Raw genomic sequence first — 20,448 nt, 5'->3', positions numbered from 1 at the left:
ATATTAGATGAGAAAAGCCATAAGGGTGATAGGGGAGAGAAGTGAGGAATGATGTGAAGTGTGACAGAGGGGAGGCTGAAAATGTGGTAATCGGGAAAGGGAATCCGGGCGGTGACTGCATGAAAGGTGGGTTGAGGCTAGGGATCTGGGATTAGTATAGAATTGGGTAACTAATAACAGGTAAAAGAAAATTAACACTGCTCCTTGATAAATGTGTGGCATTCTTAAGGTTGACCTGTTAGATATAAAGAGTGATGTTATGTTCTGATGTGAGGCCTGCGTTATTGGAATGTTAAACTACCCTCTGAACAGGGAATGTAGCTCTGTGTGAGGTTCTTGGGTGCAGTGCAAGAGCTTGCTGCCATTCTTTAGAATAGGGTCACAACAGTGAGGAATAGATTTTCTAGTGAGAAACCCTTTAACTTATTTTATTTTAATTAGAGTACATGGCCACAGTATTGAAAGTTGATTAAAAGTCACCAGAGAGGAGACAGTTCGTGGACCCGAGCAGGGAGTTGAGGATTTTGCCTCCCAAGTTATTTTCTTTACAAGTGAGGTGTAGGGAGAAGAAAGCCGTGAAGGATTCCACACATAAGAGAAGGAAGCCGTGAAATATTTCACATTCAAGACTTCTACAAGGGCCCCCACGCAAGAAAGAATTTGCTCCAATTGGCTACAGACTGAGCAATTACAGCTAAGTGCCAATTTTGCAGGAAAACTGTGTGAGAGGGGGAAAAAAAAGAAAGTTAATAAAACACTTACCTGAGATGAAGATGGTTCTCTTCCAGGAATGAAGGGGAATTGTAAGAGAAGAGTACACAGAGAATCAAATTCTTGATAGGCTCTGAGGAAAAGTGAAATAAATGAAAAGGGTTGAATATGTTTTAAAAGGGGAAAAATACTTATCTGATGTTTGTTCCTGTCTGAAGAGTATGAACTGACCTGGTGAAATACAGAGCAGATTAATGTTAAATGCAAAGTTACATGTTAAACCAGATTTGTTAAGGGAAGAGAAATTATTTCAAAAACAATAAATACTTACTTTGATTCAGAAATATATAAAAAATAAAAAGAAACAGTATGAACATGCAAAGTTAAAGGTTTGATTCTTTAAAGATTTAAAGAACTGAGTCAAATTGGGAAAAGAATTGTGTCAATTTCCTTTTTCATCTTCTTAAGGTGAGCCTGGAGATTAGTTTTTTTTTTTGTACCCCTCGCCCTACTCCCGCAGATGATTCAGAGTCACTGGCACGACTACTGACACAGGGTACTCTGATTCACTTGATAAGATCTAGACTGCCTGAGAGGGGGCAGGGCTTACAGTAAGTTCTAATGAGCAATATCGTGTATATTTATTATTTATTTATCACAACTTTCATGTCTTTTCTCGAAGATATACACTCTTCTGTCAAAACCATCACCTGGCTATGCCGGTCCCTTCTCCAGCAGGTACAATAGACTTGTACTTGAGTAAAAAGCAGAAAGAGGTATATGCATCCCCAGTAGGGGGCAGAAATAGGGTGTGTGTGTATCTTTGAGTAATGCAGCAAAGGCTCCATTGAATTCTGCAGCCTGGTGTGTGCAGCCCACCCCTCTTGTGGAGTTCTCTGTATAGTCCTAACTGTGCTTATCGTCTGTAAGGTCCTCCCAAGGAAATCAGCCTCCAAGGAGCCTACTCCGGAGTAGTAGCCCCCCACACTGCGTTGAATGCAAGGCTATCTCTGCTTCAAGCTCTTCTCCAAAGCCTTTAATGGAAGAAGCAGCTAACTAGTTGTAGTAGTAGTACTTAGTCACACACACACACACACACACGCACTAACACACACACACACACACACACGCACTAACACACACACACTAACACACACACACTAACACACACTAACACACTCTAACACACACACACACACTAACACACCTGCTGCTTATCCACTCTCACTCTAGGTGAGATCATTTTCCTGTACCTTTTTCTGATTTCATGTGGAATTTCTCCTTAAGTGAGTCACCCCTATCTTCTATCCAGCTCGTTACTCTGTCTCTGTGGTCCATCTCTGCTTATCCCCTTTGCTGTCTATTAAGATTGTATTGTGTTGACATTGTAAGTAACATACTGTGTACTGTTATGCAACTATTTTATTGCCTAAGTCTAGGTTATACTTGCGGTAAATTGCTTTGGGTGAGTTCCTTCAAAAGGCAGTAAATGAATCAAAATAAATATAGATAAAGTTCTCTTTTCTCTCTTGTTACAGTCGATTGCAGGGAGTCTCGTGAGTGATGCTGCCACATGGTTTTTCATCAGTGCTCTGCAAGGGTTACAGATGCGCGGGGTGTCATGGTGGTTACTGGGCAGCTCTTGGCTTCTTGCATCCCACATCTTCAAATCCCTGGTAAGACGGGGCGAGGATCCAGGTACTGTGTAACACACAAGCCTGGTTCTAGTTTTGTGGTCTCTCTGACCGTTCTTTAACCTGCCTGGTTTTTTTTTTTTCCTCAGCTCCCCTACGTAGTACCCAGGAAGTCAGTAAATGGAGCAGATCCCAAACATTCAGAAGGAATTTCTTGAGCAATTTGATTCCAAATTGTCAAACCCAACACTGCAAAAAAAATTGCTGATTAAAGGGTAGAAGCTGAATTTCAAGCACTGTATCTCGGGCTACGCTGGAGTCAGGAGGGTAATTCTTATTGTAACGCTGCCGATATATCTTCACAAGCAAGGTTTACGAAATGAGGTAATGTGAAACAGGGCCCCCTCGATTTTCTGCAGTGAGCTCTGAGCACATAGACGGGGCGTCCTGTATTAGCTGACGCACTGATATCTTTCCCCCATTGGAACACAGGAATGGTGAGGGAGCCCTATGCTAGTATGGGTCGCTGTGTTACAAGAAATGATTTACTTGGGGGAAAGAGCTCTAGAGCACTCGCTACTGTTTATAATTTAAGAGCTGGCGCTGTATTTATAAGTTTTAGGATATTAATTTCTCCACCAATCACCAAAGGAGATAATTGCAATAAATTAAATATTATCTCTGTTGAAATGCAGTATTCTGCACTGCAAGATTAACCTTAACAGATACCATATACTCAGAACACAAAGAGACTATATTTTTAGCTTCAAATGGGTTCATTTAATATACAAATAATATTGCAAATGAGAGATAGCTTTTAAAAGGATCTTAGTGTAATATGGGGTTAAAAATAGGGGGAAAAAAATAATATATATATATTTTTTTACTCACCTCGGGCTCCGGGATTTGTTGGGGCTGCTTGGGAGCAGGAAAGTGAGGAGGAGCGCTGCAGGGAGCAGCGTTGAGTTTTTTAAACCCGGGAACAGTTCAGCACGTCCCCGGGTGGGGGAATTTGGGGCCGGTTGGGGCCGAATGCAGAAGTGCAGCGCTATAGGAGCGCTGCGAGGAAAGCGCCGTCATTTTTAAACTCCCGGGGACGTTTGAGCACGTCCCCGGGTCAGATGGGGTGAGCGGGCATTGTTCTGCATGTCCGGGGATGATTGGAGACGTCCCCGGACACGGAGGGTCCAGCTCCGATCGCAGGCGGGACGCCAAAGAGCGGGAGAGGGCTGTTCCGAGGCCTGAAGATTGAGGAAGATGGCCGGCGGGTAGGGAAAACGTGCGGGCGCGCTCCCAACGGGGTGCGCGTCACATGCACAAATCGGCGGCGTGCATCCGCGAAGAAAGGTCCGTTTAGGCCCAAGCCGGGGACTAAATTTTCGGACGGAGCTCTGAGGGTTTTTTGTTTTTTCGATTTTTGGCTCCGTTTTCGGACGGGGACGTCCGGGACCGGAACCAATGATAGTCGTCGAGTGAGGAGAAAATCAGCAACAAGGTAAGGGGTTTTTTGACCCAGAATTTTAATTTAGTTATTTTTAAATTGTGAAAATGCGTTTTTTATTTTTTTTAAATCAGGGGTTTGTTGGATTTAAATTATTTTTGCATATTTGTGATCGGGGTATTTTTGTCTATTTTTGTGGGGGGTTACATTTTAAATTGTAATATTTTTAGGGGGTGTTTTGAAGGGGTGCTGGTTTTAAGGGGTTAATTGCGGTTTAAATTTTTAATTTCGACGTAGTAGGTAGAGGGAGGCGTGATTGAATTTTTGAGGTTTTTTTTTTTTTAATGTTTATTTATATTTATTGAACATGCACAAATCGCATAGAAATAATTGTAAACAAACAGTATCAACACTTCCCTCTGCTACATCAACATTAGTTTTTTGCTTTGTTTCCATTACTCTGTAATCCCCTTATATACCCCTTACCCCCTCCCCCACCCTCTACCCCCTTCCTCCCACTTAGTTAATTGTCAAGGCAGGGTCCGGCTGCGCCGACCACTCAATATATGAGTCCCATATTCGATGATACACTACCAGGCGACCTTGTCGCATCGCTGTTAGCTTAGACATTAGGTGAATGTAGTCCAGTTTCCTTATAACAGTCCTAAGTCCCGGCAGAGTTTGTTGTTTCCATGCCGCTGCTAGCACCAACTTGCCAGCCACCAATATCTGGGTAGCCAGCTGATACATATATTTTTTGGACCCCTGGGGTCGCATATGCAGAAGGCAAAAGTCCATTGTCATTGGAAAGTCTGATTTCGTTATGCTTGTGATCAACCTCACCACTCCTGTCCAATACTGTTGAGCATGAGGACAGGCCCACCAAATGTGAGCCATATCTCCCAACATTTCACATTGACGCCAACAGAGAGCCGACCCCCCTTTAAACATTTTAGCTAATCTCTGTGGTGTGTAATACCAACTATACAATATTTTGTAGCCATTTTCTACAAGAGCATTGGAAATTGACACCTTAAGCAACGAAACAAACACTCGTTCCCATACTGAGTATTCATGAGAGACCCCCAGTAATTTTTCCCATTTATGTGTATAGTATAGAATTGGCTGTGTTTGCAATAAAAGTGCTTTATATAGCCTAGAGATTCCCCCTCTACCCCCTCCTCTGGCCATAGCCCTCTCTAATTGCGTTTCCTCCAAACTCAACTCTTCCTTTGCTCTCCTCAAAATGTAATCCCTTAGTTGGGTATATTGAAATGCATTAGACGTTGGGATCCCGTATTCCTCTTGTATTTCTGCAAATGGTAATATTTCTCCCTCCTCCCACATCTGCCCCAGCTCCCACAAGCCTCCCCGCTCCCAATTCCTATATCGCGAATCCATAGATCCCGGTGTGAATCCTGGTGCATGACGTATTGCGGTATGTAAAAAATGTATGCGTCCTCTAAAGAATCTACTACGTATATTACTCCAGGTTGTAAGTGGCCACCTAATAATCGGCGGCACTTCTTTTATTATCTCTCTGATCTCCCGTTCAGAGAGCCAAGGGATAACCCTCAAGGGGTAAGAGCCGCACCAAGTCTGCTCCATAGCCTTCCAAGCCTTCCCACCTCCCTGCAATCACTCTGCTAAAATGCGAAGGTGAGCCGCCTGGTAATAAAGCAAAAACGAGGGCACCCCCATACCCCCATGTACTCTCGGCTGATGCATCACTGACCGACGCACCCGTGGCGGCTTCCTTTTCCATATGAAGGAGAAGACTCTGCGCTGCAACCCCTTTAGAAACTTGTCAGGTAGAGAAATAGGAAGCGCCATAAATAAGTAGAGCAGCTTCGGCAGCAAGATCATTTTAATCGCATTTATCCGACCCATCCACGAGATTGTTAGGCCCTCCCATCTCTCCATTTCCAAAAAAAGTTCCCGTACCCTTGCAGGGAAATTGGCCGCATACAGGTCCTCAAATCGCTTAGTAATATTCACCCCTAAGTATTTGATACTTTTGGAGGCCCACCTAAAGGGGAAAGTGGCTCGCAACCTTGTTACTTGGTCCCTTGGTATGGAGATGTTCAACACCTCGGATTTCTCCATATTAACCTTAAATCCGGCCACCCAGCCAAAATCCCGCAATGCCGCCCCAATAATTGGAAGTGATGTGCCGGGATTTGTCAAAGTAAGGAGAATATCATCCGCAAATAATAGCACCCGAGTTTCAGTGGTTCCCATCCTCAGTCCACGTATGTCAGGGTGTGATCTAATGTAAGCCGCCAAGGGCTCCACGACCAAGGCGAAAAGGAATGGTGACAAGGCACATCCCTGTCTCGTCCCCCTCCGCAGCAAAAACGGTGTGGACTGGCTCCCATTGACTTTAACCGAGGCCGTGGGCGCTCGATATAATAGATATATCCAGTGCATGAACCCTTCCGGAATACCCACCCGCTTCAGGGTTGCAAACAAAAATGGCCAATGCACCCTGTCAAACGCCTTTTCTGCGTCTAATGAAAGGATACATAGTGGCTGCTGTTTTATATGCGCAAATTGGATGAGGTGGAGCGCCCTTCGAATATTATCAAATGTTTGGCGCGCCCGCACGAACCCCGCTTGGTCTTCATGGACTAATTGCGGCAAATACTGCTGCAGGCGGGATGCCAGGATCGCAGTAAAGATTTTATAGTCCACCCCCAGAAGAGAGATTGGCCTGTAAGAGCCGCACAGCTGTGGATCTTTGCCTGGTTTGGGCAGGACTATAATATTCGCTTGGTGCCAGGTCTCCGGAAGAGACCTTTGTTCTCCCAAATCATTAAACGCCTTCAGCAGCATAGGAGCTACCAGGGACCCAAAAGTCTTATAAAACTTGTTCGTAAATCCATCAGGTCCTGGTGCTTTATTGGGTGCTAGTTCCTTTATTGCCTGTAAGACCTCTACTAACTCAATTGGTCTGGAAAGTCTAAGCTTGGCACTCTCTGTAAGTGTGGGCAGTACATTCCTATCCAGGAAGGCCTCGATCTCAACTTCCTCTGGACTGATATCTGGAGTATAAAGTTTTTCATAGAAGTTCCTAAAGGCTTCTTGTATGGCCTGAGGATCCGCTATGCGGTCCCCCCTGTCATTTCTCAACTGAGTGACATGCGCTTTTTTTGCCTGTTGCTTTAATTTGTGTGCCAATACCCTGCTGGCCTTGTTGCCAAACTCAAAATGAGTCTGGCGTGTCCTCTGCAGTTGTTCAGATAGATCCGCCAATTGGAGCTCCCTAATCTCTTGCCTTAGCTTATGCGCTTGGTCTAGCAGAGTTTGTGCTGGGCCTCCCTTACCCTGTCTACTTATTAGTTTCTCCACCTGTGCCAATTGCTTGCGCCCTGACTCCTCTGCCCGATTTCTTTCCCGTCGCACATGTGCTTTCAAGGCAATAAAATGGCCTCTCATCACAGCCTTGAAGCCCTCCCATAGCACCCCAGGGGTCACCTCCCCATTATCGTTAAATTGGATATATTCTTTAATTATCTTCTCCAATTGAAGTACATGAGTCACCTCAGCCAGCAATGCATCATCCAAGCGCCACTGTGGGGCCTCCCTCCTCCCCTCTTGCATATGTAGGACAAGGATGACCGGGCTATGATCGGACCAGGTTCGCGGCTCTATGTATTGATCTTTAACCCTACCACTCGCCCCAGCATCCCCCAGCCAAAAGTCAATACGAGAGAGGGAGTTATGAACTTGGGAGAAGCATGTGTAATCTCTTTGTGTTGGGTTGGCCTGTCTCCACAAATCACTCAACTGCCACCTTGCTATAAATGTATGAAGTAGCTCCCGTCCCTGTTTAGCATATTGAATTGATGTAGAGGAGTTATCCAGCTGTGGGTTGGGAGTAACATTAAAATCTCCTCCCACCAGCACGGCTCCCTCCCCATGTGCCAGCAATATCTGATCTAGTCGTTGAAAAAATTCCCCATGGTCTGCATTGGGCCCATAAACATTAACTATGGTGTAGGTCTGTGTTCCCAATTGGATAACTAATAGGATATACCGACCTTCCTTGTCTCTACTGATCTTTTTAATCTGCCATGGGTGGGAGTCATTAAGTGCTACCATGACCCCCCTACTTTTGGTGCCTGAATTGTTCGATGCAAAGAACACATGCGGATACTGGCGATGCCTACATAGTCTCTCATGTTGCTTTTTTAAATGAGTCTCCTGAATCAGGGCTATGTCTATTTTTAAGCGGATCAGCTCCCGAAATAGGAGCTGTCGCTTCATTGGCACATTTAAACCTCTGACATTCAGGATCGCTAGTGTTACATCTTGCATTCCATCACCTCCCATAGGCGCCCTAAGCCAGCCCGGATATGGTCTCCCGCCTTGTCATCCCTTTGTTCCTCTCCTCTTTTCCATTTGCTCCCCCTCCTCCCCCCCCCGCCCTGTCCCTCCCTCCCTTCCACCCCCCTCCCTCTATGTTCATATAGATCCTCTCTCATATATGAAAGAGTATCCCGTAGAGGAAGTACCTCACCCCTCCACTCACCCTCTTAGTGCCATTGAACAACATAACAACTGTTCTCCCGCTATATATCAACCAAAACCATTACAAACCAGAACCAAATAGCTCTTGCAAGCCTTACATTCTGAACTTCCATTGGACCCAGACCCAACACATGTTAACACTTCATTTGTGCCCCCCTTACCCACAGTCATGTAAGGTGGCCAGCCGACTGCTGACGTTGCAATCTCTTCTGTCCCTTACCCACTCGCTGCCATTTCGAGTGGGATGCCGGGGCTCTATCACGTCTTGTTTTCCCCGGGGTCTCCGGCGGGTATTCTTGCTGTATTTCTGGGAGAACCGCTCTAGCTTCAGCTAGGGATCTTGCTTGGTGCATGCGGCCTTCCTTATAGAATGCTAGTGCAAAGGGATGCTTCCAGCGGTAGCGAATTCCAAGCTCCTGCAACCTTCTTGTTATCGGCTTCAGCTCCGCACGCCGTTTTAAAGTGGCCAGTGCCAGGTCCTGATAAATTTCCACCTGATGCGTGTCCCACTTGACACTTTGTAGGCTTCTAGCCGCCTGAAACACCTTCTCTTTTAATTTGTAATCCTGAAAGCAGGCTATGATGTCCTTAGGCAAGTTGTTCCGGGCTGGGCCCAGCGTTCTATGAGAGCGCTCAAGCACTACTGCAGTTGCTTCCACTGGGCTGCCAGCCTCTTTCAATATAGCACACACCACCTGCTGCACTACTGTCTCACAGTCGGCGTATTCCGGGGTTTCAGGAATACCCCTAAACCGCAAATTATGCCGCCGACTCCTGTTCTCTAAATCTTCCATCTTGTCAGTCAACTGTTGCTGGCCCAGCCGGACGTCCGCGATCGCTCGGTCTAGCGATCCCAGTTCTTCCGTATGTTCTTCCACTCGAGACTCCATCTCCTCCATCCGATTCCCCAGCTCTCTAATTTCACCGCGGAGATCGGAGCCTAGTGTCTCCAGCTCCGCCCGGACCGCCTTTACGTCTGCACGGATCTCCAGTAGCCATTCTTTTAGCTCTGCGAGCGGGTCCGCTACTGTCCGGTCTGGGTCCTCACCAAAGAGGCAAGGGCTCTGCTGCAAATCGCCGTCTGATTGTTTGCCGCCCCGCTCGGGCTGGGTTTCCAGGCCCGCCACGCGGTTAGCCGTCTTTCCGCCTTTAAAGCCAAATTGGCTGAGTTCTGCTTGCATATTTATCGCCGCCCGGAGCGCCACCGATTCCGTGGGTGCTGCGAAGCAAAATCGCACCGGGAGGACACGATCAGCGGGAGAACTCACGCTTTTTTTTACTACGGTGAGCGGGAGCTAGCTGTTTAAGCCTCCATCTTTGTTGGTGACGTCACTTCCTCCGAATTTTTGAGGTGTTTTGACATTTTTGAGGAATTTTAAAAGGGGTTTTTGGGGGAAGACGTTGGGGCATGTATTTTAAAGGGTTAAATTTAAATTTTAAAAATATAGCTAGGTAGGGGATAAAAGGTTTATTGTGTATGGGAATTTTGGGGTAGTTTGGATAATGCTTAGTAGGGTTTTTATTTAATTATATGATTTTCCTATTATTTCCTATGGAAAATCATTGTTTAAAATGGAGATTTAGCACTGTTGGTCAGCAGTGAAGCTTGGAATTTTGAGGGAAGTAACTGATTGGCTGGGGGGGTGGCCGGAATGCTGCCGGAGGTTCCGTATCCTGGGAGACGGAGTCTCTGGCAGTTGGCAGAAGGAGTTAGGACAGCGGAGAGAGCGGATGCGTGTTGTGAGAGGGGATATTGATTGAGGTAGAGAGGAATAGTTAGGCTAAGATAAGACTGGGAAGGGGGTGATTGATTAAAAAGGGGAGTTCAATGATACTTAGGAAAAAGGGGTGATTGTGTTACTGTTTTGTGGTTTAAAGGTTTTTAGGAAATTCAGGGTTAAAGGAGTGGGGGATTTGGGGATAGAATTATTGAAGTAAGGATTATTAAGATTTATTTGAGTGGGTGATTTAATGGGAAATTTGTGTGTTGAATGTTTTAAAGGTTCTAAATAAATATTTGAGTTGTGTGGTGATAAATGAATTGGATAGTGTTTGATTGAACTGGAGTTAGCATAAGCGTGTGATTGAGGTAAGATTTTGGGTTCCTGAATAATCCACGGCTCTCCTTCCATAGAATAGGGCACAAAGAACATAGTTTAGGAGATTAAAGGTAGGGAAATTTAGTTATTTTATTTTTGGTTAGAAGGAGCCCCAGTCTTTTTAAATAAAGAAAACCTTTTAGATTCCAGGGGAAAGGAGTCCGGAAACATAGATAAGGAGTTAGGGTTTTGCTCCCGTTTAATTTACTTAAGATAAGTGTAGGAGGAAGTTCCAGAAAACGCCGCAGCAACTGAAAGCAATGGGCCCCTACGCAAGAAAGACTTTGACGGTGAAGCGAGAAGAGAGACTAAGCTGCAGACCTAAAGGAAAGTGACTTTGGGAAGGGAGGAAAGGGAAAGAGGGTGACAGGGAGCACTTACCTGAATCCTTCGGGATGGTATGAAGTAAACCTGAAAGACAAAAAGAGTTGACACAAAGATTCTGTTCTTACAAACTTTGAGAAATTGAGAGAAACATTACTACACAATTAAGTTAGGAGGAATAGAATTGATTCCTATACTTATCTGATATTTTCCAGTTAAGAGGTAAAGGGTTAACCTGTTAAAACGAAAGTTTAAATTGAATGAATCTGAATTTGCTAAGTGATACAAATCTGATATTGTAATTTTAATACAAAACTTTTACCCAGGATTTTTACAAATTACATTTTCCTGTTTTGTTTAATTATCATCGGAATAAATCAAATTTATTATAAATATTGAAGTTTGCTTCTTTCAAGTCTGACTGAATCCAACACAATAGTTTCTTTCCTCCCATCTCTGATACAGATTTGGGACGAGGTTAGTGAACTGTATCCTGACCCTCTCTGCTCTGAAGTGGGTGACTCGTTTCCCTGGTTCGACTACAGAGCTCAGTCACCTGTAAGCTTTAGATCAGGCTCTTCAGAGCAGGGGGTCCGGATTACATTAGAACAGAGAATTTGTGCATAAAATAGAACAAAGTAACAGGTAAGTTAACTTACAGTCCTTGTTACAAGCATGCTGTGGTCCAGCTGATTGATGAGCACATGGTCAGGAGCAAGGAGCAGGGCTTCTGCAGTGAATGGATCTGAGTTGCTTGCAGCTGAAGAGAGAATCTGCAGAGAAGGATCTGTGTTGCAGTTGAAGGGAAGCATCTCCTTGTCTGGAACAACTTCTATCTTTTATACTCTTGCAAGCTGCAGGAAGACATGCCATGTGGATCTTTGTCTTGGTTTCCTGGTTAGCACACGACCCTTGGGCATTTGCAAAGCATTGTGGTATCTTGGTCTCATGTCTTATGACATCACAAGACTTGCTGTCTGGATCTTGCTGACAAATGGTCTTTTGATGTGAAAAGGCTTCCTGCTCAGTCTCTGGACCAGATACACATTATAAAGCCTTCCTTTCTGCACATGTCTGAAAGCTGATGGGAGGGGCAGGTATACCTTTGACAATCAAATGTCTTGTTTATGGTTTCCCCTCTGAAGTCTTTGTTATCAATAGCTGGAGTTATGCCTTTTCCAGACTATCTGTCTGCTGGTGGAGATGTCTATGTGATTCTTCAAGTATCCACCGTAGTCATGCTTTTGTTCAGTCTTTTTAGGTGGGAGGGCAGAGAGAGTTTTAGTTCTCTTTGAAGCACAGTACCCTTTTGTCTCTGTTAAGTGTTTGTAATTGACTAGTCCTGCTATCAGAAGTCCCCAGGAAAAGGGGAAGGGGAGATGAAATTCAGGCTAGCTGATCTCAAAGCTGTATTTTTATATTGTTATATATGATCCAGCAAAATCAATAATAAACTGATACCATTACAGCTGAAAGGAGATGTGTTAATGTCTCTCTGCATGCAGGGAGACTTGTGCTAGTTTAGGGCAGGAAAAGAGGAGTGTCGGTACCCCTTTGCACACAAGGACAGTGAGGAAGACCTTGCTAGTATTAAGGGGTAGGGATTATCCCTGCATGGAGCCCCTGGCAGTTCAGGTGAGTGGGGGATGATATATCTTCTCAGTGGGATCTGTTAGCGGACGGAGGGCTTCCTTGGATGTATAGCTGCTTGTTGAAATGATGCTTATGGCTTTAGCATTTGTAGAATTATTTATTTATTTTATCTGTTGCATTTGTATCCCACATTTTCCCACCTTTTTGCAGGCTCAATGTGGCTTACATATTAACCGTTAACGGCATTAATTATGGTACAATTGCCGTCTGATCATGTTTATAATAAATGATAGTACATGAGGGAACCAAATACAGATATTCATAGACTTGCCAACAGATGCAAGCCTTGTAGCGCTATAGAAATGCTAAATAGTAGTAGTAGTAGTAGTAGTAGTATGATTAAAGAAAATCTTTACCTACAAAATAAGATTGAAATTCTGGAAAATTATCAACGTTCAAATACCCCTTAGGCTTATACATTTTCCAAAGCAACTTTCAATCTCACCTCCTTATTACTTTAAAAAAAATAGTGAACGGAGGTTCTGAAAATTCCTGAACAATCGCATCCTCCTATATCAAAAATTTACTATATACTGTCTTTCCTGAAGAAACAGTTAGATCATGGACGTAGAGCAGATGAGCCTGTGGAGACTTTAGATATGAACTTAACACAAATGCTAGAAGTTGATAAAGTGGGAATTGACAACAGCAACGCTCAAAAGTAACTTGTATTTCACAACCTGATAGAGACTGGATACTTAAGCCATATTTTCTTAATAGAGAACAACATTTCCTTGACTGTCAAATAAGAATGTACCCAGATGTCTCTAAGACTGCACAAAAGAAAAGACAAGAGTTTCTTAAGTTACGTCCGAAGGCTCTTCAGTTGGGCGCATTATTTTGGCTAAATTTTCCTTGTAAATGTGTCTTAAAGCTGAATTCTGTTAAATGCATTTTCTTTGATTCTAAACAGTTGAACTCTTTTTTTGGCTGCCAAGATAGCTAGTTCACCTATGTCACAACCAAGGAATGTAACAACCTCAACGCCGCAATAAGTATAATATCACTCAACCTTCTTCTCTGCCACCTTTTTCTCTTTTCTTTTCTGTAAAGTAGAGATTAATTAAAGGTTTCCTTTGTAATTGTGTAATGCCTCCATATTGTGGACTAAAGATGAGCAAAAGATCAAAGATTAAGATTTAATTATGCTTGTAAATTAATTTCCTAACATTTATATGGACTTGTAATCATCTTTTCTGTTTCAAGAATATGTACTTGAAGTAAAATGTAAATGCAATTAAAAAAAAAAAAAAAAAAATATATATATATATATATATATACTAGTAAGGAAGGCCCGTTTCAAATCGCAATGAAACGGGCGCTAGCAAGGCTCACCTCCGTCCCTTTGTGTCTCCGTGTGTCGCCGGCCCCCCTGTAGCCTCCGTGGTGCGAATGTGTGACCCTGGCTGTTTTGGCACACCCCCGTGTGCTCCGCCCTCGACGTCATCGCGTTTTGACGCGAGGGCGGAGCAGAGCTACAGTACAACGTTGGAGCTGAGAATGTGCTCCGCCCTCAACGTCATAACGTTTGACGCGAGGGCGGGGCCCACAGACTGTGATTTTCTGTGGCTTCAGAGCTTCGAACTTACGAACCTGGCTTCAGTGACGTCAGTGCAAATAGAACGTTGAGGGTGAGTTTTATATATATAGATATATATATTGCCTACAGAGAATTGTTGGGCCTTTTCAAGATCCACTATTTCCCAGTTTGGTTGTCTCTCCTTTGGGTGTGATTCCAAAAAAAGATCCTAGCAAATTTCTTCTAATACATAATCTGTTCTTTCTAGAAGGTTGAAGTGACTGTTCCTTCATAGATCATAATTTGTGTTCAGTACGATACTTAATCGTTTGATTTGGCTGTGGAGATGTTGCGTCAAATGAGTAATGGGGCTTGGATGGCAAAAGCAGATATGAAGCCGCCTTTCAATTGTTGCCAGTCCATCCTCAGTCGTTCCATCTTTTGGGTTTTACATTTGAGAACAGATTTTATGGCAGAAGGAAGACACCGGGACTGATGCGGGTAGTGTTAGGTGAAACTGCTGTCTGTGTGTTGGGAGGGGAAAATTGCCGTTAAAAGGTAAACGGGGGTAGGTGGCCTGAGACAGAAAATGGAAGGGGGTTGCCGGCTCTTCTTTTTTTCCCTGCACTCGCAATGCCGCCAGGTAAGCTCTGGGCCAGCTTAACTTATAGGGCCAGTGACGTCACAGGCTCAGGCGTTTGGCACCCTTTATCTCTGGCACCCTGGGCCAGAGCCTCACTCAGTCCATAGGTTAAGCCGACCCTGCTGATTCGACAATCTCTAAGACGGATCAGTTGGGAAAAGGGAAGTGGGTGCATTTGTGGTCATCTGTTGATACAATTTCACAGTGCAAAGTTGTTATATGATGTTGAGGCCAGTAGGCAGGTTATATTGGCTGTTGACTCAAGATGGTTATGTTTATTAATGGGTCACCATTCGCGCAGTATCAGTTTGCAGCTGTTTAAAAAAAAAACCAAAAACCAACAACAAGGGATTGGGAAACTGCTTGTTATGAGACTCATTCATACTGCATTGGAACAGCCTCTTTTGTGGCCATTAATGGGAGGGGGGGAGGGAATCTGATTGATTGTTATTTACGTTATATCCGTCATTGTTTACTTGTTCTTCCTTGTAAAGAGTAACTGCTGTTTCTTTATATTTTTTTTATAGTTTCTTTCTCAGGATCTTTACCAGAAGAGATTTGTGTATGGATTTGTGGACATTCCTTTGTTTTTTGGGCCCAGAAGCACGCTGTGGAGCCCGTTGGGGCTCAGATTGGGACGGGCTGCTCTCTGGGTCTGGATCCGACGGTTGGAACTCCGGGGAATGTTATGGGATCAGTTTCTGCCTTCTGTACTACAAGCAAAATGTTTTTCTTCTCTGCCTATGATTTATGATTATAATCCATTTAGGTGGAAATGATTTATGTAAGGTAAAAGGGGTCAATTTAATAAAGCAGACTAAGAGGGACTTGTTTTTTTGTCTGCTTGTTATTTCCCTTACATTTGCCTTGTATGGTCTTGCGACAGCACAAAGAAGAGGGACAAACCTCCACACTAATACTAATCATTTCTATAGTGCTACTGGATGTACGTGACGCTGTACACATTATATGTACTTTCTCTGTCCCTAGAGGGCTCACCATTTAAGTTTCTGTACCTGGACCAATGGGGGGGGGGTTAAATGACTTGCCCATGGCCACGAGGAGCTGCACTGGGAATTGAACCCAGGTGACCAGGATCAAAACCCACTGCACTAACCATTAGACCACTCCTCCACATCTTGTAGTATAGTAAAGGAAGCAGTGGAGACGACCAGAAAACCAGTGTGCAGCCAATAATTTCTTCAGAAAGAGTTCTTTATTCACAAACAGCTAACATAAAATACATGCACATAACTGCTTTTAAGCGACCCGACAAGGGCCGTGTTTCGGAAATCCCAGGATGGTAAATAGTTATACACAGTTGCGGCCCTACCATTAGGCTAACTGAGGTGAGGGCCTCAGGCGGCACCCTCCAGGAGCGGCACTGTCCCCTTTCCTCCTCAACCCTCTTCCCCATGTGTCATGTCCCCTATCTCAGCGCAAGCGGCGCCCTCGGGCTACGCAGGGTCCTGTCAACATGCACACTTGACTGGCACTGCCCTGAACCATGTGTGTGTAGTTCTTCTCTGGGTTTGTTCATAGAGTGGTGGTTGCAGGCTCCTCAATTGCTTTGCTTCCAGGCACCTGGCTCTGCTCTCTCTCTGCCTGGCTTCCAGGCTCCTTGATTGCTTTGCTTCCACCCACCTGTTTCTGCTCTCTCTGCCTGCCTTCCAGGCTTCTTGATTGCTTTGCTTCCACCCACCTGTGTCTGCTCTCCCTCTGCCTTGTTTCCCTTATTTATTTATTTTAGCGCATTTATATCCCACATTTTCCCACAAGCGCAGGCACAATGTGGCTTACAACAGTGCATGAAACAATACAATAGGAAAGATAAAGCATAGGAAGACAGAATAGACAGAGAAAACATTGAAGGGGTAAAATGTTCGGCAGGAGCCAGTGGATCAGAGTCCCCTCTTGTCCTATGGTTGTGCTCTTTCTCCCTTTCACCTCTTGATGTAACTTCCTGTTTCCTCAGAGGCAGGATGCAGTAGAGCGAAGAGGCCGGTGCCAGTGGCACTGCAGCAGGGCAGCCTATGAGAATAGCTGCCGCTACTGCATTTTGGAAAAGAAAAAAATAAGGTAAACGTGGGGGAAAAACATACATAGTAACATAGTAGATGACGGCAGAAAAAGACCTGCACGGTCCATCTAGTCTGCCCAACAAGATAAACTCATATGTGCTACTGTAACGGGGGTAGGAATTAAAAGAGAAAAAAATACTTACCTGGGGTCCGTTTTGGGGGCTCCGGGGCTATTTTTGTGGCTGGAGGGTGTCCGGGAGCGAAGAGTGGCACCAGGAGCATGGGGTGCACTGTTTGGGGCCGATTCGTGGGGCCGTTTTCGGGCTTTGGGTCATCTTTGGGGGTCCTGTGGGCCGTCTTCGGCCAAGAAAAGGGCCGTTTTGTGGCTGGAGGCCGAAGAGGAGCGCTGCAAAGAGCCAGCGTTTTTTAAAAAGATGGCCGGCGATTCGAGGACGTCGGCGCGAGATTGCATGAGGCGGCGCGCCTCATGCACACATCGCGAACGCGCTCTTTCGCGTTTAGGCCGAAGCCGGGGCCTAAATTTTGGGCCCGGCTTCGGAGCTTTTTTATTTTTGCCTCCGTTTTTGCGGGAAGACGTTAAGGACCGGAACCGAAGGCAGGGGTCGTGTGAGGGGAAAATCCCGGTTAAGGTAAGGGGTCTTTTGACCCAAAATTTGAATTTATTTATTTTTAAATTGTATAAATAGGGTTTTTGATTTTTTAAAAATCAGGGATTTGTTTAATTTAAATTTGGTTTTCAGTTTCGGGTTCAGGGGATTTTTTCTGATTTTTCCAGTGGGTTACATTTTGAATTTTAATATTTTAAAGGGGTCTTTTGGGAGGGGTATGGTTTTAAGGGGTTAATTAAGGGTTAATTTTTTAAATTCGATAGGGTAGGTCCGGGAGGGGAGTTGGAAATTTTTGGGATGGTTTTTGGTCGGATTTAGGGATTTTGGAGGGGTTTAGAACAGTTTATTTGAGGGCGGACATTGGAATTTGGGATTTTTAAAATTGAAAAACAGGGATAGATAGAGAATGGGGGATTTAATTTTTGGGCCAAATTTTAAGGGTTTTGGGTAAACGGTAGGGGGGCTAGGATTTTTGGAAATATTTTTACATTGAAGTCTATGGGATTTTTTTATTCAAAATGGTGCTGGAGCAGTGCTGGTCAACATTCCGCAGGTCAGCTTGGCCAGTTTAGAATTTTAAAAAGAGATGGTGATTGGCTGAGCTGACTGCGGAATGGCAAGCCAGTGCTGGTCTCCTTGACAACGGGGTTTGGGCAGTTGGTCAGAATGTGTTTGGAAGTCAAGGTGAGAGGAGGTGTGGTGTGTGTTGGGAGTGTGTGAGAGGGGTTTGAGGGAAGGAAGAGGTAGAGGTTTGAGAAAAATTTGGGAAAGTATTGAAAAATAGGATATTGGTTAGAGTATAGGCTGTGTAGAGTATAGGTTAGAGTTAATATTCATTTTTATGGGGATTTGGGAATTTGGGGTATTTTTAGAAAGTTGTGGGGTTGGGAATAGTGTATAAAGTATATGGGAAGTTGGGTAAAGTGAATAGTCTGAATTAATATTAGAATCTAGTAAAGTTAACTGTGTTTAAAGGTTAAGTTAATAGAGGGGGGATAGGTATAGGGGTATAGTATAGAATGTTAAGTTTATAATTAAGAGTATAGTATTGGAATGAGAGGTATGTTTGCATGAAGGCTACCAAACATATTTGATAGTAAAGTTAGATAAAATAAAAGTTTAATTAGAGAGTATAAGTTTATAGGATAGGGAATTGTTTAATTATTTTGATTTTATTAGCTAGATGGCCACAGTATAAAATTGTGACAGACATTAGGTATCCTGGTACCTGGTCAGCGAAGGGAGGGTATTGCTTCCATTTATTTTATTATAGAGTGAGGTTTAGGAGGAAGAGCCGTCACCTGCAAAGAATTCTGGAACAGCTGACACTGCATTTACAAGGGCCCCAACGCAAGCAAGGTTCACCGGCGCACTGGAGAAAGAGGAACAGCCTACAGCTAAGTGTCTGTACAGGGAATTCTGTGACTGTGGGTAAAGGGAAAACAGTGGGGTTAGGTACCCTGAGACAGAAGAGAAAACAAATCAAATAAAATACTTACCTGTACCTGGAAAAGTTGGGTGTAGACTCTGTAAAACAGGAAAGTGAACACAAAGAATCACATTCTAGGAAAGCACTTTTTAATACCTAACAATATTAGGAAAGGTTAAGAGAATAAAGAGGAAAAGAAAACAAAATACTTAACTGATATATAATCTGGTGCAGAGCTGAAACTCCATCTGAAAGAAAAATAAAAGGAATGTATGGTAAATTTGGGGTTTTAAGAAATATTCATTATTTTTATTGAACTATTTTTACTATTATATTGAAAAGTTTTTTAATAAATGTTATTTGATTACAAAAAAAACCATCTGATCGCTATCTGATTTTGGGAGTTTGGGCAGATCCTAAATTTTAGTTTATTTTCCTCTCCTGGTCTACGAGATCAGGAGACGAGGTTAGTGATTGTACTCATCCTCTGACTTTGGTGATTGGGATCTCAATTTGGCGGTCACGACTACAATCATCTGGCTGTTGAGATCTTTACTTATTACAGCATACCCAAGGCTGAGGGGCTGTGGTACACTACTTCTTGTGTATACCTTACCTTGATTTGTATCTGCCATTTTCAGGACACAGACCGTAGAAGTCTTGCCCAGAACTATGATCAATGAATGTTGGAACAGTTTGTTCCATGCTGCATACTGTGATGTATGTATAACTATTTACATTCTATATATGCACATTGGGATTTATCTTTTGGGATTCCTGATGTAGGCAGTATCACCAAAATGCGGCCCTTGGATGGTCTTACATTATACACAGAATATTTCTGGCATGATGCTGAAAAGCCCAAGGCTGTGGAACAGTTGTGTTGTAAGGGTAAATAGGGATGTGTCTCGATTTATTGTAGCTCTTGGTAGCATGGCACACTCTCATTACTTGCTGACATCTGTCAATCTGAGAGACAGCACTGTGGCTTTGAGAGTTCCTGCCACTGAAGAAAATTGCTTTCTCAAAAGTGATAGAGAGGGAGAAAACATAGAAGCTGCAATAGTTTAAAACGTTGCAGGACCTGTGCTAAGAATCAAAGCTCAGGAGCCTGGGAAGATGGAATCATTCATATGGTTAAGGAGCCAAGATAATTATCTAAAAGAGATTCTCCTGGCATCAGGCGTGGATGCTGTTTAAAAACGCCATCCTGGAGGTTCAGGACAAATATATTCCACGTATTAGAAAAAAGGGAAAAAAGACTAAACGTCAGCCGGCGTGGCTAAACAGTAAGATAAAGGAAATCATTAGAGCCAAAAAACAATCCTTCAGAAAGTGGAGAAGAGAACCAACTGAAAGTAACAGGATAGATCATAAGGAATGCCAAGCCAAATGCAAAGCGGAGATAAGGAGGGCAAAAAAGGACTTTGAGAAGAAATTAGCGTTGGAAGCAAAAATACATAGTAAAAACTTTTTTAGATACATTAAAAGCAGGAAACCGGCCAAAGAGTCGGTTGGGCCGCTGGACGAAAATGGTGTTAAAGGGGCGATCAAGGAGGACAAAGCCGTAGCGGAGAAATTAAACGAATTCTTTGCTTCGGTCTTCACCGAGGAGGATTTGGGGAGGACACCGGTGCCGGAAAGAATATTTGAAGCGGGGGAATCGGAGAAACTAAACAAATTCTCTGTAACCTTGGAGGATGTAATGGGTCAGTTCAGCAAGCTGAAGAGTAGTAAATCACCGGGACCTGATGGTATTCATCCCAGAGTATTAATAGAACTAAAAAATGAACTTGCGGAGCTACTGTTAGA

The 20,448-nt window shown here is 43.8% G+C and overlaps 1 long non-coding RNA gene across 1 annotated transcript in view; it reads left to right on the top strand.

The window, feature by feature from the left end:
* LOC115464214 overlaps positions 1-15,376 on the top strand; it is a 31,530-nt gene extending 16,154 nt beyond the window's left edge. The window contains exons 3-6 of the long non-coding RNA XR_003941246.1: positions 1,394-1,449; positions 2,250-2,387; positions 2,495-2,729; positions 15,085-15,376. This is a non-coding gene — a long non-coding RNA (uncharacterized LOC115464214). The remainder of the gene's footprint in view (positions 1-1,393; positions 1,450-2,249; positions 2,388-2,494; positions 2,730-15,084) is intronic.
* The last annotated feature ends 5,072 nt before the right edge of the window (positions 15,377-20,448 follow it).

This window comes from Microcaecilia unicolor, chromosome 3 (genome assembly GCF_901765095.1).
Source record: "Microcaecilia unicolor chromosome 3, aMicUni1.1, whole genome shotgun sequence".
Classification (NCBI taxonomy): Eukaryota; Metazoa; Chordata; class Amphibia; order Gymnophiona; family Siphonopidae; genus Microcaecilia; species Microcaecilia unicolor.
Note: the sequence above shows the minus strand (reverse complement) of the source record. Positions and strands in the feature narration are given on the sequence as shown.